At 43.1% G+C, this 14,924-nt stretch overlaps 1 pseudogene; it reads left to right on the forward strand.

Moving 5' to 3' along the window:
• The first annotated feature begins 4,884 nt into the window (after positions 1 to 4,884).
• LOC138930728 (protein fem-1 homolog A-like) lies at positions 4,885 to 6,765 on the forward strand (annotated as a pseudogene).
• Positions 6,766 to 14,924: the final 8,159 nt, after the last annotated feature.

Below are 14,924 nucleotides of genomic sequence, written 5' to 3' on the forward strand. Positions count from 1 at the left end.
TTGGCAAGAATACACAGAACTACACAAAAATATCTTAATGATACAATGGTGTGATCACTCACCTAGATTCAGACATTGTGGAGTTCAAAGTCAAGTGGGCCTTAGGAAGCATAACTATGAACAAAGCTAGTGGAGGTGATGGAACTGCAGCTCAGCTATTTCAAGTCTTAAAAGATGATGCTGTTCAACTGCTGCACTCAATATGCCAACAAATTTGGAAAACTCCACAGTGGCCACAGGACTGGAAAAGGTCAGTTTTCATTCCAATCCCAAAGAAAGGCAATGCCAAAGAATGTTCTCACACTAGCAAAGTAATGCTCAAAATTCTTAAAGATAGGCTTCAACAGTATGCCAACCGAGAACTTCCAGTGGTTCAAACTGGATTTAGAAAAGGCAGAGGAACCCGAGATCAAATTGCCAACATCTGCTAGATCATAGAAAAAGCAAGAGGATTCCAGAAAAAAAACATCTACTACTGCTTCATTGACTGTGCTAAAACCTTTGACTATGTGGATCACAACAAACTGTGGAAAATTCTTAAACAGATGGGAATACGAGATGGGAATATCACCTGTCTCCTGAGAAATCTGTATGCAGGTCAAGAAGCAACAGTTATAACCAAACATGGAACAATGGGCTGGTTCCAAACTGGGAAAGATGTACGTTAAGGCTGTATATTGTCAGTCTGCTTATTTAACTTCTATGCAGAGTACATCATGCGAAATGCCTAGCTAGGTGAAGCACAAACTGGAATCAAGACTGCAGGGAGAAATATCAACAACCTTAGATATGCATATGACACCACAGTTATGGCAGAAAGTGAAGAGGAACTAGACAGACTCTTGATGAAAGTGAAAGGGGAGAGTGAAAAACCTGGCTTAAAACTCAAGATTCAAAAAACAAAGATCATGGCCTCCAGTCCCATCACTTCATGGCAAGTAGATATGGGAACAATGGAAACTGACAAAATTTATTATCTTGGGCTCTGAAATCACTACAAATGCTGACCACAGCCATGAAATTAAAATACTTTCTCCTTGGCAGGAAAGCTATGACCAACCTAGACAGCATATTAAAAAGCAGAGACATTACTTTGCCAATGAAGGTCCACACAGTCAAAGCTAATGGTTTTTCTAGTAGTCATGTATGGATATGGGAGTTTGACCATACAGAGGGCTGAACGCCAGAGAATTGATGCTTTTGAACTATGGTGTTGAAGACTCTTGAGAATGCCTTGCACTTCAAGGAAATCAAACCAGTCAATCCTAAAGGAAATCAACCCTCAATATTTATTGGAAGGACTGATGCTAAAGCTGAAGCTCCAAAACTTTGGCTCCCTTATTCGAAGCACTGACTCATTAGAAAAGACCCTGATGCTGGGAAAGATTGAAGTCAGGAGGAGAAGGGGACAACAGAGGATGAGATGTTTGGATGGTGTCACCACCTCGTTGAACATGAGTTTGAACAAGCTCCAGGAGATGATGAAGGACAGGGAAGCCTGGTGTACTGCAGTCCATGGGGTCTCAAAGAGTCAGACATGACTGAGAGGGTGAACAACAACAAGTTAAGAAGAAGGAAGGAAAGGAGTATGATCAAGCATGGAGAATGGAGGAAGAAGTTAGGCAGGGGTATAGAAAAGGAGGTGACCAGCGGGAAGGATGGAAGACTAGAAAGAGATCAAACAGGAAGGAGGGGAAGGATAGAAGGGAGGTCTGACAGGGAGAATTAGATGAATGGAGGTTGATAAAATATGGAGGAGGTGAGGAATGAGGCCAGGACATTGAGATGGATGGGGGCTGATCAAACAAGGAAGAAGAAGGGATTTTGGAGGTGAGAAGCAGGGAGAAGGTGACTGGGGGGTGTGAGGTAGGGAGAATAAGAATGAAGGGAAGTCAGAAAGTCAAAACAGAGCAATTGAGGATGGCCTTTTGGGGATGATTGGGGGTGCAATGTCAGGCAGGGGCTAGGAAAAGAAAGCAGATGGGCAAGCAAGGAGACAGGAGGAACAGGGAATGGTTATACAGTGAGGAGCAGAGGAATGTAGGCTAGACAGGCAGAAAGAGAGACATATTGGGGGGTGTGGTCAGGCAAGGAGGTTATCAATAAAGAAACAGCAGCCAGGCAGACAGAAAAGTGAGACTAGAAGATGATTGAGCAGTAAGAAGAGGGGAATGTAGGGGAGGTCAGGAAGAAAGGAAGGGACCCGCAGAGGTTAGCCAGAAGGTATGAAGGCATTCAGGCAGAAGGAAGAAGGAATAGGAGATATTTCAAGCACGGAGAACCAGAGGAAGAAGGTGTGATAGGGAGAAGGTGAGGAATGGAAGTTCATGAGGGAGAAAAGGACAAGTCTTGCCTTGGGGTCCCTTGAGTGCTCAGGGCATAACACCTGGAGTTGCTTGCACTACCTCTTATTATTAGGAGGGTGGTCCCACCCTGAACCCTGCCCACACCTTGTCACCAACCCCAACCAAGTGAGCTTCCTGGTGTCCCCCCCACAAAACCCTGCCCCTAATTCACCCACCTCTGCCTCTGAGCCCACCCACATGCTGCCCTTGATCTTGCCCACCCTGCTCCTGCTCCTGTCCACATCATGCCTTTGAAGCTTCAGCTTTATCATCAGTCCTTCCAATGAATATTCAGGGATGATTTCCTTTAGAATTCACTGGTTTGATCTCCTTGCAGTCCAAGGGACTCTCAAGAGCCCTCTCCAGCACCAATACTTACCAGAAAAGGCAAGCATAATTAGCCTGAGGGCAACTTATTGAAGCTTGTGGTTCACCAGGTTCTACGTCCAAGATTCCCTCAATCAGTTGACTTTGAGCCTTTTGCCTATTATTCCCTAGCCGAGGGTTTCGTCCTAGGCTTTCCTGACTCCCTTGTTCCTGCAGGGTCTGCATTCTCAGGAACCTCTTTCTCCAGTCCCTCTTCCAGTGTCTTGGCGTAATGTAATAATGACATACGGTTTTCCCATCTACCTTGGCTCCCTTCACATGTTGTCCAGAGTAGGGCTTCTTCCCTCAGAAAATAGTTGTAACCAAGTGGCTAACACAGTGATATTTAACTGCTTCTTTTCTCCTTCCTCTTTCTCTACATTGTCCCTGAATTGAGCAGCTCCTGCTAGGTTTTATGTAGTATTCGGTCCTGCTGCTGCTGCTGCTAAGTCGCTTCAGTCATGTCCAACTCTGTGTGACCCCACAGATGGCAGCCCATGAGGCTCCCCCGTCCCTGGGATTCTCCAGGCAAGAACACTGGAATGGGTTGCCATTTCCTTCTCCAAGGTTGACACAAAGTAAATAAGACCAGTGGGTGATTTTGAACTACCCCTGGATCCATGATGGTAAATTTTGGGAAGCCTCAACAAACTGCCAATGGAAATCAACTGGGAGATCACTAGTCTTCTGGATACACTGCTGTGATTTCTCCCAGCTCACTTTTCTTAGAAGCACTTCAGCTATGGCCATTTGCAGGCCCTCTCAGTGGGTCCCTCGAGCATTCAGTTCTTCCATTATGTGGGAGGTGGCATAGAGTCAGAGTCTTTTTTCTTTCTTTTTTTTTAAAGTAATTCATTTCTTTTAATTGGAAGATAATTACTTTACAATATTGTAGTGGATTTTGCATCCATAGACACATTATTTTGGCCACATTGCCCCTGATGTGGTAGGTCACATTCCGGTCCTGACATGCCTGCTCCATCAAACAACCAAAGCTGCTGCTTGCAGAATTCTCTGCAACTACCATTGCACATCCCCATATGAAGGGCTGTAAACCGAAAACACACTGCCAGGTACTTGTGCAAGCTTCTGTGGTCTTCCCTGGGCTCAGGAAAAGAAGCCCTCAGTGAATAATGTAGGGGAGTTGAACAGCATGTAGAGTTGTACTGTTTCAACCCTGGGTAGCTACTTGATGGCATCTGCTTTATTGGCTAAGTGGTTAGGGAAGGCTAGCTGTCTTCAGGAAAAAATGTAGAATTAGATGACTCCTGGGTTTCCTTTCCCAGTTATTCCTTAATAATATTGCTTTATCATCTCTGCTTTCCCAGCTGTATAGTTTGTGGATAAGAAAATATTCTTGGAGGTCACAATCTAGGCTAAGCATGAAATGGAATCAGAGCTAGGGCATGACAAACACACACCTCACACAGGGAGATAATTCATTACTGTCTCCTTGTCCTTCTTTGCAGGGAAATCTACTGATTAACCGCCCATCTTGAAGATCATAGCTTCGCCCTTACTAGGAGTCAGATTGAGGCGTGAAGATGAAGAGCTGCCATGGAAAGGGAGCAAAAGGAGGGGAGACAGCAGAGAAAGGAGGAGGAGGGTTTGGAGAAAGAGAAAGAGACTTTAATTCTCCCACTTCCTCTTCCATTTTGCTCCATCTTCCCAAATGAATTTTTACCTTCTTCTTAGGAGGATATGCATCCTGTAAACATTAGTAATTCCTTTGCTGGGAATGAAGGTGCAATTGTAGTCACTCAGTCATGTCCAACTCTTTGCAACAATATGGACAGTTGCCAGCCAGTCTCCTCTGTCCGTGGGATTCTCCAGGCAAGAATACTGGAGTGGGTTGCCATTCCCTTCTCCAGGGGATCTCCTGACCCAGGGATCAAACCCGGGTCTCCTGCGTTGTAAGCAGATTCTTTACTGTCTGAGCTACCAAGAAGAGGTTCTTCTAAGAACCACCATATATGTTAATTCATCCAAATTAATGGAAGCATCCTCAGGCCAATGTAAGACTGCATTTTCCTTTCAGATGGATTCCCTTCCAAATGTCATATTGAGCTGCATTGGTCATTTAAGAGAAAAGATTTGCAAGTAAGATCTGGCTTCCCATCTTTCCCACCATTAAAGCTGATGATGACTCTGATGGACTTTTAGGTCCTGTATTATGCATGCTTACTCAAAAAGAAAATCTAGAATTTGGAGAGTGAGAGCCATCGAGGTAGTATTTGAAAAGAGCAAAGTGGTAAAAGGGGATGGGGGTGGGGGGCTGAGGGTGGGGAAGCAGCTTGTCATTACTTCCCATTACAGCCACCTAGATGTGGTCAAGTACCCGGTGGCGGCGCCAGCTTGGAGGCGGGTGGCTCAGTATACTTCAGTGAGGAGACCATCAAGGGTGCACAGCCGCTGTGGGCTGCCTCAGCCGCTGACCACCTGGACCTGGTACAGAGCCTGCTGTGCTGCGAGGACTTGGAGAGCAGCACCACATGCACCCTCTCGAAGCCCTTGCGTACTGCCTGCTTTGATGAGCAACTGGATGTGGAGCGATACTCGGAGGGTGAGCACCAGGCTACCTGGGGAAGGCCAACCAGCGCAGGCACACACATGCCTCCTGATCTACCCTTACACAGGCCATGGCAAGATTGCCATCTACTGGTTAGATCAGGGTTCCCACCAAGGCCCTGCGTGACCTCACCGAGGCTGGCAGCCTGGGTGTCCAGCAGGTGCTGTTCAGGTGCCAGACCCACAGGGAACGGGATGGCTATGTCATGACCCCACTGCTGGCGGCCCACATGACGGACCTCAGGAGCATGACGGGAGACCTCACCCAAGAGCAGCCTGCTGGGGAAGAGACGCAGCCAAGGCAGGCCTGAGATGGTCCCTCCAGCAGCCAGGCATGTGCGCAGCCCCAGGGCTCATGCTGCTAAAGCTCCTCCTCAGGGGAACCCCTGAGCACCAGCTGAGAAGCGGTCTGACAGCCTTGGAGTTGCTGGGAGCCACCTACATGGCTAAGAAACGGAATCTGCTTAGGGTCCTGAAACTCTTGCTAGGGGCCATGGAGCTGCGTCACCAGGGGACACGTATCTGCCAAAACTTGAGTCCCAGCTGGTCCTCGGTCTGACTATTCCAGGGAGGTGAACACCACCAAGGAATTGGAGGTGCTCAAAATGCAGTGTGATGAGATGTGCAAGCAGGCACTGCTGACCTGAGAGTGGTCCTGGGTCCCTCCCACCCGGATATTTCCTACTCTGTGCGTTACCAGGATGCTGTGTAGGCTGACTGGAACAGCTTTTAGCTCTGCATCCCCTCATGGAAATACATCCTAGACATGCAGCAGAACAACCTGGAGCCTCTGATTGCCAGCAGCTTCCTATCCTCTGGTGAACTCTTCTCCTAAGTGCTCCAGAAACCCTTGGCCAAGGGGCAGCCTGGGCGTGCCAACTGGCTTTGCAGATCTCATGTGGGTGCTGTGCAAACGGGACTGGGAAGTGGAGCAAGCCCAAGGAGCCCAGGGACTCAGCCCAGTTCACCAAGGCCCTGGACATCATCCACCACCTGCTCTATCTGCTGGAGAAAGTGAAGTGCCATCCTGATCAGGAGGACATGAAACCCCAGAGGGTGAGGGTTTGCACCCCTCTCAGCAAGAATGGCTCCACTCCTGCACGTGGCGGTGGATTTGGACCACAAACGTGGGCCACTTCTCGGGGGCAGATTCCCTTACCCCAAGTGGTCAAGGTGGTCTCAACTTCCTGGTCAATCCAGACAGCTGGGACTTTGACAACAGCACCACAGTGCACATCGCGAAGCAGAACAACTGCCTGGAGATCGTGAATGCCCCAACAGAGGCAGGGACCCACGTGGACACCACCAGTGCCTTCAAGAATACGGCCTGCAAGGTGCTTCATGAGAAATGCTGGCCAAGATCACCATTCAGACCTTCAACTACGTGACCCCACAGTGCCTTGTGGCCTTCACCCTGGACAACAACAAGATCCCCTACAAGGGCTTCATTCCCTAAGAGCTGGAGGCTTTCCTCCGGCTGTACTGAAAGTGGTCAGAGAGGAGAACCCAGGATGGGCGCAGCCCGCACCTGTCCCTGCCCTCTCTGAGGACCTCTTTTGGTGGCTGGAAACTGGGGAAGAGCTCACGGGGCCTCCAAGGTCCCCTCCCCTCATCATGGAGAGGGACAAGAATCAATGAGTTGTCAGTAGTAGAAACTTCCAGACCACGTGCTCAGAGAACTGGCTTTCTCTAGGAGTCCGCACGCCCATACTCCACAAGGAGAAGATGCTCAACCTCCCACACATCCCGTTTGCTCCAGTTTCAGAGAATCTTGCCTTCTGACCCCTGGCAGAGGGAAGGCATCACCTCCCTCTCCTACTAGAAACACAAGAAGGAGCTGAGAGTTGGATACAGCCTCTACGTCTTATGTATCAGACAGGATATATACACCCACCCAGGGCAGTGTTAGGACTGGGGGCTCTGAGGGGTCAAAGTGGGAGAATTCACCCTTCCAGCACATTCACACCTGCTCCTTCCGCCCTGCTGTGGGTCAGACTCTCTGCCCCTGGGCCACCAGCCTCCCCCCTTTCATAGCCTTTGTGGTTTGGTGTTATGTTTATTTACCTGGCAAAGTGGAGTTGGTACTTACCAGGTGGCTCAGTGATAAAGAATCCACCTGTAATGCAAGAGACACAGGAGATGGGGGTTTGTTCCCTGTGTCGGGAAGATCCCATGGAGAAGGGTATGGCAACTCACTCCAGCATTCTTGCCTGGTGAATCCCATGGACAGAGGGTCCTGGTGGGCTACAGTCCATGGGGTCCAAAGAGTTAGATGCGACTGCGCACACTCAGGCACAGGCAGCTTACGTTTGTGGTGCAGGAGGTTTTGCTGCCATACACTATTTTTTTTCAATATAAAAAATTAATATATTTTAATTGGAGGCTGATTACTTTACAACATTGTGGTGGTTTTTGCCATACATCAACATGAATCAGCCACTGGTGTACATGTGGCTCCCATCCTGAACCTACTTGCCACCTCCTTCCCCATCCCATCCCTCTGGGTTGTCCGAGAGAACTAGCTTTGAGTGCCCTGCTTCATGCATCGAACTTTCATTGGTCATCTATTTCACATATGGGAATATACATGTTTCGATGCTATTCTCTCAAACCGTCCCACTCTCGCCCTCTCCCATATAGTCCAGAAGTCCATCCTTTACATCTGTGTCTCTTTTGCTGTCTTGCATATAGGGTCGTCATTACCTTCTTTCTAAATTCCATATATATGTTAATATACTGTATTGGTGTTTCTTTTTCTGACTTACTTCACTCTGTATAATAGGCTCCAGTTTAATCCACCTCATTAGAACTGATTCAAATGCATTCCTTTTAACAACTGAGTAATATGGCATATAACTGTGTATATATACCACAACTTCCTTATCCATTCATCTGCAGATGAACATCTAGGTTGCTTCCATGCCCTAGCTATTGTATACAGTGCTGCAGTGTACAGTGGGGTACATGTACCTCTTTCAATTCTGGTTTCTTTGGTGTGTATGCCCAGCGGTGGGATTGGTGGGTCATATGGCATTTGTACATTCAATTTTTAAAGCACTCTCCACATTGGTCTCCAAAGTGGCTGTACTAGTTTGCATTCCCACCAACAGTGTAAGAGGGATCCCTTTTCAGCACACCCTCTCCAGCATTTATTTTTTGTAGACATTTTGATGGCAGCCATTCTGACTGGCTGGAGATGGCAATGGCAACGCACTCCATTACTCTTACTTGGGAAATCCCATGGACAGAGGAGCCTAGTGGGCTACAGTTCATGGGATCGCAAAGAGTCGTACTCAACTGAGCGACTTCTCTTTCACTTTTCACTTTCATGTGCTGAAGAAGGAAATGGCAACCCACTCCAGTGTTGTTGCCTGGAGAATCCCAGGGACGGGAGCCTGGTGGGCTGTGGTCTACAGGGTTGCACAGAGTTGGACACGACTGACGTGACTTAGCAGCAGCAGCATTCTGACCTGCATGAGACGGTACCTCATTGTGGTTTTGATTTGCATTTCTTTGATAATGAGTAATATTGAGCATCTTTTCATGTGTTTGTTAGCCATCTGTATGTCTTCTTTGGAGAAATGTCTGTTCAGTTCTCTGGCCCATTTTTTGTTTGAGTCACTTATTTTTCTGGTATTGAGCTGCATAAGCTGCTTGTGTATTTTGGAGATTAATTCTTTGGCATTTGTTTCATTTGCTATTATTTTCTCCCATTCTGAAGGCTGCCTTTTCACCTTGCTTATAGTTTCCTTCGTTGTGCAAACCTATTAAGCTTAATTAGGTCCCATTTATTTTTGTTTTTATTTCCATTACACTGGGTGTGGGTCATAGAGGATCTTGCTGTGATTTATGTCAGAGAGTGTTCTGCCTACGTTTTCCTCTAAGAGTTTTATAGTTTCTGGTCTTACATTTAGATCTTTAATCAATTTTGAGTTTATTTTTGCGTGTGGTGTTAGAAAGTGCTCTACTTTCATTCTTTTACAGGTGGTTGACCAGTTTCCCAGCACCACTTGTTAAAGAGATTCTCTTTTATCCATTGTATATTTTTGCCTCCTTTGTCAAAGATAAGGTGTCTTTCGGTGTGTGGATTTATCTCTGGGCTTTCTACTTTGTTCCATTGATCTATATTTCTGTCTTTGTGCCAGTACCATACTGGCTTGATGACTGTAGCTTTGTAGTATAGTCTGAAGTCAGGAAAATTGATTCCTCCAGTTCCATTCTTCTTTCTCAGGATTGCTTTGGCTACTTGAGGTTCTTTGTGTTTCCATACAAATTGCGAAATTATTTGCTCTAGTTCTGTGAAAAATACCATTGGTTCTTTGATAGGGATTGCATTGAATTTATAGATTCCTTCGGGTAGTATACTCATTTTCACTGTATTGATTCTTCCAATCCAGAAACATGGTATATTTCTCCATCTATCTGTTTCATCTTTAATTTCTTTTGTCCGTGTTTGATAGTTTTCTATATATAGGTCTTTGTTTCTTTAGGTAAGTTTATTCCTAAGCATTTTATTCTTTTCATTGCAATGGTGAATGGGATTGTTTCCTTAATTGCTCTTTCTGCTTTCTCATTGTTACTGTATAGGAATGCAAGGGATTTTTGTGTATTTATTGTATATCCTGCAGCTTTATTATATTCATGATTAGCTCTAGTAATTTTCTGGTGGTATTTTTAGGGTTTTCTATGTAGAGTGTAGAGTAGTCTGCAAAAAGTGAAAGTTTTGCTGCTTCTTTTCCAATCTGGATTCCTTTTATTTCTTTTTCTTCTCTGATTGCTGTGGCTGGGACTCCCAAAACTGTGTTGAATAGTAGTGGTTAAAGTGGGCACCCTTGTCTAGCTCCTGATTTCAGAAAAAATTCTTTCAATTTTTCACCATTGAGAATAATGCTTGCTGTGTGTTTGTCATATATGGCTTTTATTATGTTGAGATATGTTCCTTCTATGCCTGCTTTCTGGAGAGTTTTTATCATAAATGGGTGTTGCATTTTGTCAAAGGCTTTCTCTGCAACTATTGAGATAATCAAATAATTTTTATATTTCATTTTGTTAATATGGTGTATCACATTGATTGATTTGAAAATATTGAGGAGTCCTTGCATCCCTGGGATGAAGCCCACTTAGTCATGATGTATGATCTTTTTAATATGTTGTTGGATTTTTTTTCCATTTAATTATTTCAGGATTTTTGCATCTATGTTCATCATTGATATTTGCCTGTAACTCTCTCTTTTTTGTGTGGCATCTTTTCTGGTTTTGGTATTAGCGTGATGGTGACCTCACAGAATGAGTTTGGGAGTTTACTTTCCTCTGCAGGTTTCCAGAAGAATTTGAGTAGGATAAGTGTTAGCTCTTCTATAAATTTTTGGTCAAATTCATCTGTGAAGCCATCTGATTCTGGGCTTTTGTTTGTTGGAAGATTTTTGATTACAGCTACTATTTCCATGCTTGTAATGGGTCTGTTAAGATGTTCTATTTCTTCCTGGTTCAGTTTTGAAAGGTTATACTTTTTAAAGAATTTGTCCCTTTCTTCCAAGTTGTCCATTTCATTGGCATATAATTGTTCATAGTAGTCTCTTATGATCTTTCGCATTTCTGTGTCTGTTGTGATTTCTCCATATTGATTTTTAATTTTATTGATTTGATTCTTCTCTCTTTTTTTTTTCATGTTAAGTCTGGCTTATGGTTTGTCTATTTTATTTATCTTCTCAAAGAACCAGCTTTTAGTTTAGTTTTTTTTAATATTTCTCTTTTTTAATTTTAATTTTTACTTTATTTTGCTTTACCATACTATATTGGTTTTGCCCATACATTGACATGAATCAGCCACGGGATCATTGCTACAGTTTCCTTCATCTCTTTTTCACTCATTTCTGCTCTGAGTTTGGGGATTTCTTTCCTTCCACTAACTTTGGAGTTCTTCTTTTTCTATTTGCCTTATGTGTAAAGGTAGGCTGTTTATTTAATGTTTCTCTTGTTTCTTGAGGTAGGCTTGTATTGCTATGAACCTCTCTCTTAGCACTGCTTTCACTGAACCCCATAGGTTTGGGGGTGTCATGTTTTCATTTTCATTTGTTTCTATGCTTATTTTGATTTCTTTTTTTATTTCTTCCATGATCTGTTATTCCGAAGAGTGTTGTTTAGCCTGCATATGACTGTGTTTTTATAGTTTTTCTTTCCTGTAGTTGACATCTAATCTTACCGCATTGAGATCAGAAAAGATACTTGAAATAATTTCAACTTTTTAAATTCTCCCTAAGATCAGCAACAAGACAAGAGTGACCACTTTCACCACTATTATTCATCATAGTTCTGGAAGTCCTAGCTACAGCAATCAGAGAAGAAAAAGAAAGAAAAGGAATCGAGACTGGAAAAGAAGTAAAGCTCTGTCTGCAGATGACATCATACTGCACATGGAAAACCCTAAAGATAGTATCAGAAAATTACTAGAGCTAATCAGTGAATTTAGCAAAGTTGCAGGATACAAAATCAATACATAGAAATCACTTGCCTTTCTATACACTAACAATGAAAAATCAGAAAGAGAAATTAAAGAATCAATCCAATTGACCATTGCAACAAAAAGAATTAAATGTCTAGGAATAAACTTACTTAAGGAGACAAAAGAACTGTACACAGAAAATTAGAAGACACTGATGAACAGAATCAAAGATGGCATAAACAGATGGGGAGATATTCCAAGTTCCTGGGTAGGAAGAATCAATATTGTGAAATTGACTCTACTACCAGATGCATCTACAGATTCAACGAGATCCCTATCAAATTACTAATGACATTTTCACAGAACTAGAACAAAAACTGTCAAAATTCATATGGAAACACAAAAGATCCCAAATAGCCAAAGCATTCTGGAGAAAGAAGAAAGGCGCTGCAGGAATCAAGCTTCCTGACTTCAGATCATACTACAAAGCTACAGTCATCAAGACAATATGGTACTAGCACAAAAACAGAATTATAGACCAATAGAACAAGATAGAAAGCCCAGAAATAAAGCCATGCACCTATGGGTACCTTACTTTTAACAAAGGAGGCAAGAATATACAATGGGACAAAGACAGCCTCTTCAATAAATGGTGCTGGGAAAACTGGACAGCTACATGTAAAAGAATGAAATTAGAATGCTTCTTAACACCATACACAAAGATAAACTCAAAATGGATTAAAGACCTAAATGTGATACCAGAAACTATAAAACTCCTAGAGGAAAACATAGTCAGAACACTCGATGACATAAATCAAAGCAAGATCCTCTATGACCCACCTCCTAAAGTAAAGGACATAAAAACAAAAGTAAACCAGTGGGACCTGATGAAACTTAAAAGCTTTTGCACAGCAAAGCAAACTACAAGCAAGGTGAAAAACAACTCTCAGAATGGAGAAAATAATAGCAAATGAAACAACTGACAAAAGATTAATTTCCAAATATACAAGCAGCTCATACAACTCAACACTAGGAAAACAAACAACCCAATGAAAAAGTGGGGAAGAGACCTAAACAGACATTTCTCCAAAGAAGACATACAGATGGCTCACAAACACATGAAAAGATGCTCCACATCACTCATTATTCAGTTCAGTTCAGTCACTCAGTCGTGTCTGACTCTTTGCGACCCCATGAATTGCAGTACGCCAGGCCTGCCTGTCCATCACCAACTCCCGGAGTTCATTCAAACTCACGTCCATCGAGTCAGGGATGCCATCCAGCCATCTCATCCTCTGTCGTTCCCTTCTCCTCCTGCCCCCAATCCCTACCAGCATCAGGGTCTTTTCCAATGGGTCACTTCTCATGAGGTGGCCAAAGTACTGGAGTTTCAGCTTTAGCATCATTCCTTCCAAAGAACACCCAGGACTGATCTCCTTTAGAATGGACTGGTTGGATCTCCTTGCAGTCCAAGGGACTCTCAAGAGTCTTCTCCAACACCACAGTTCAAAAGCATCAATTTTTCTGTGCTCAGCTTTCTTCACAGTCCAACTCTCACATCCATACATGACTACTGGAAAAACCATAGCCTTGACTAGACAGACCTTTGTTGGCAAAGTAATGTCTCTGCTTTTGAATATGCTATCTAGGTTGGTCATAACTTTCCTTCCAAGGAGTAAGCATCTTTTAATTTCATGGCAGCGATCACCATCTGCAGTGATTTTGGAGCCCAGAAAAATAAAGTCTGCCACTGTTTCCACTGTTTCCCCATCTATTTCACAGAGAAATGCAAACCACATTCTGAACTCACACCAGTCAGAATGGCCATCATCAAAAAGTCAACAAATAATAAATGCTGGAGAGGGTGTGGAGAAAAGGGAGTGCTCTTGCATTGTTGGTGGGAATGTAAATTGATATAACCACTGTGGAAGATGGTATGGAGATTCTTTAAAAAGCTAGGAATAAAACTGCCATATGACCCAGTAATCCCACTCCTAGGCATATACCCTGAGGAAACCAAAATTGAAAGAGACACATGTATCCCATTGTTCATTGCAGCACTATTTCAATAGCTAGAACATGGAAGTAACCTAGATTTCCACTGAAGGATAAATTGAGAAAGAAGTTGTGGTATATATACACAATGGAATATTACTCAGTCATAAAAGGAATGCATTTGAGTCAGTTCTAACCAGGTGGTTGAACCTAGAACCTATTATACAGAATGAAGTGAGTGAGAAAGAGAAAGATAAATACCATATTCTAAAATATATATACAGAATCTAGAAAAATGGTACTGAAGAATTTACTTACAGGGCAACAATGGAGAAACAGACATAGAGAATAGACTTATGGACACGGGGAGAGGGGAGGAGAGGGTGAGATGTATGGAAAGAGTAACATGGAAAATTACATTACCATATGTAAAATAGATAGCCAATGGGAATTTGCTGCATGGCTCAAATATTAATATTAGAGTAGGACATGACTGAGCGACTGAACTGAACTGAAGTGAATATTAAAAACCTATTGTATTTCATCTTCTGTACAAATCATTAGTGATTTCCCCTCAAACAGGGGCTCTGTATCAACCTAGAAGGGTGGGATGAGGAGAGAGATGGGAGGGAGGTTCAAAAGGGAGGGGAAATATGTATACCTATGGCTGATTCATGTTGAAGTTTGACAGAAACAGCAAAATTCTGTAAAGGAATTATCCTTCAATACAAAATAAATTAATTTAAAAAATTAAATGAGTAATCATTTTAATTAAAAAACAATGAATATTTTCTCTTAAATTCACCTACTTTCTCATTCTGAAATGAAGCTTTTACAGTCATTATCTACTGTATGATTTCAATCCCACATTTCTCTCCTAAAAGGAGAAAAAGAAGGCAAAATTCAACTTAGAACAGTTAGCCACATATAGAGGAACTACATGCAGCTGATCCAGGTTGGACAAAGGGAAACTAGATGACGATGATGACAGAAAACATTCCTATGTTTCTTACTACGTGCTATGTACTTAGAGCATTTAGGATATGCCAGGCCCTGTTCTAAGTGACATATAACTATGTACATTCATATAAACGCATTGAATTCTCACAGAAACCATATGAGCTAGATATTATTATACATATTTTTAGAAGAGGAGACTAGAAGAGGTAAATAATTTTCTCAAGATGACATAGGTCTTGTGTAGGAGA

The sequence above is a fragment of the Ovis canadensis genome, chromosome X (genome assembly GCF_042477335.2).
Source record: "Ovis canadensis isolate MfBH-ARS-UI-01 breed Bighorn chromosome X, ARS-UI_OviCan_v2, whole genome shotgun sequence".
Lineage (NCBI taxonomy): Eukaryota > Metazoa > Chordata > Mammalia > Artiodactyla > Bovidae > Ovis > Ovis canadensis.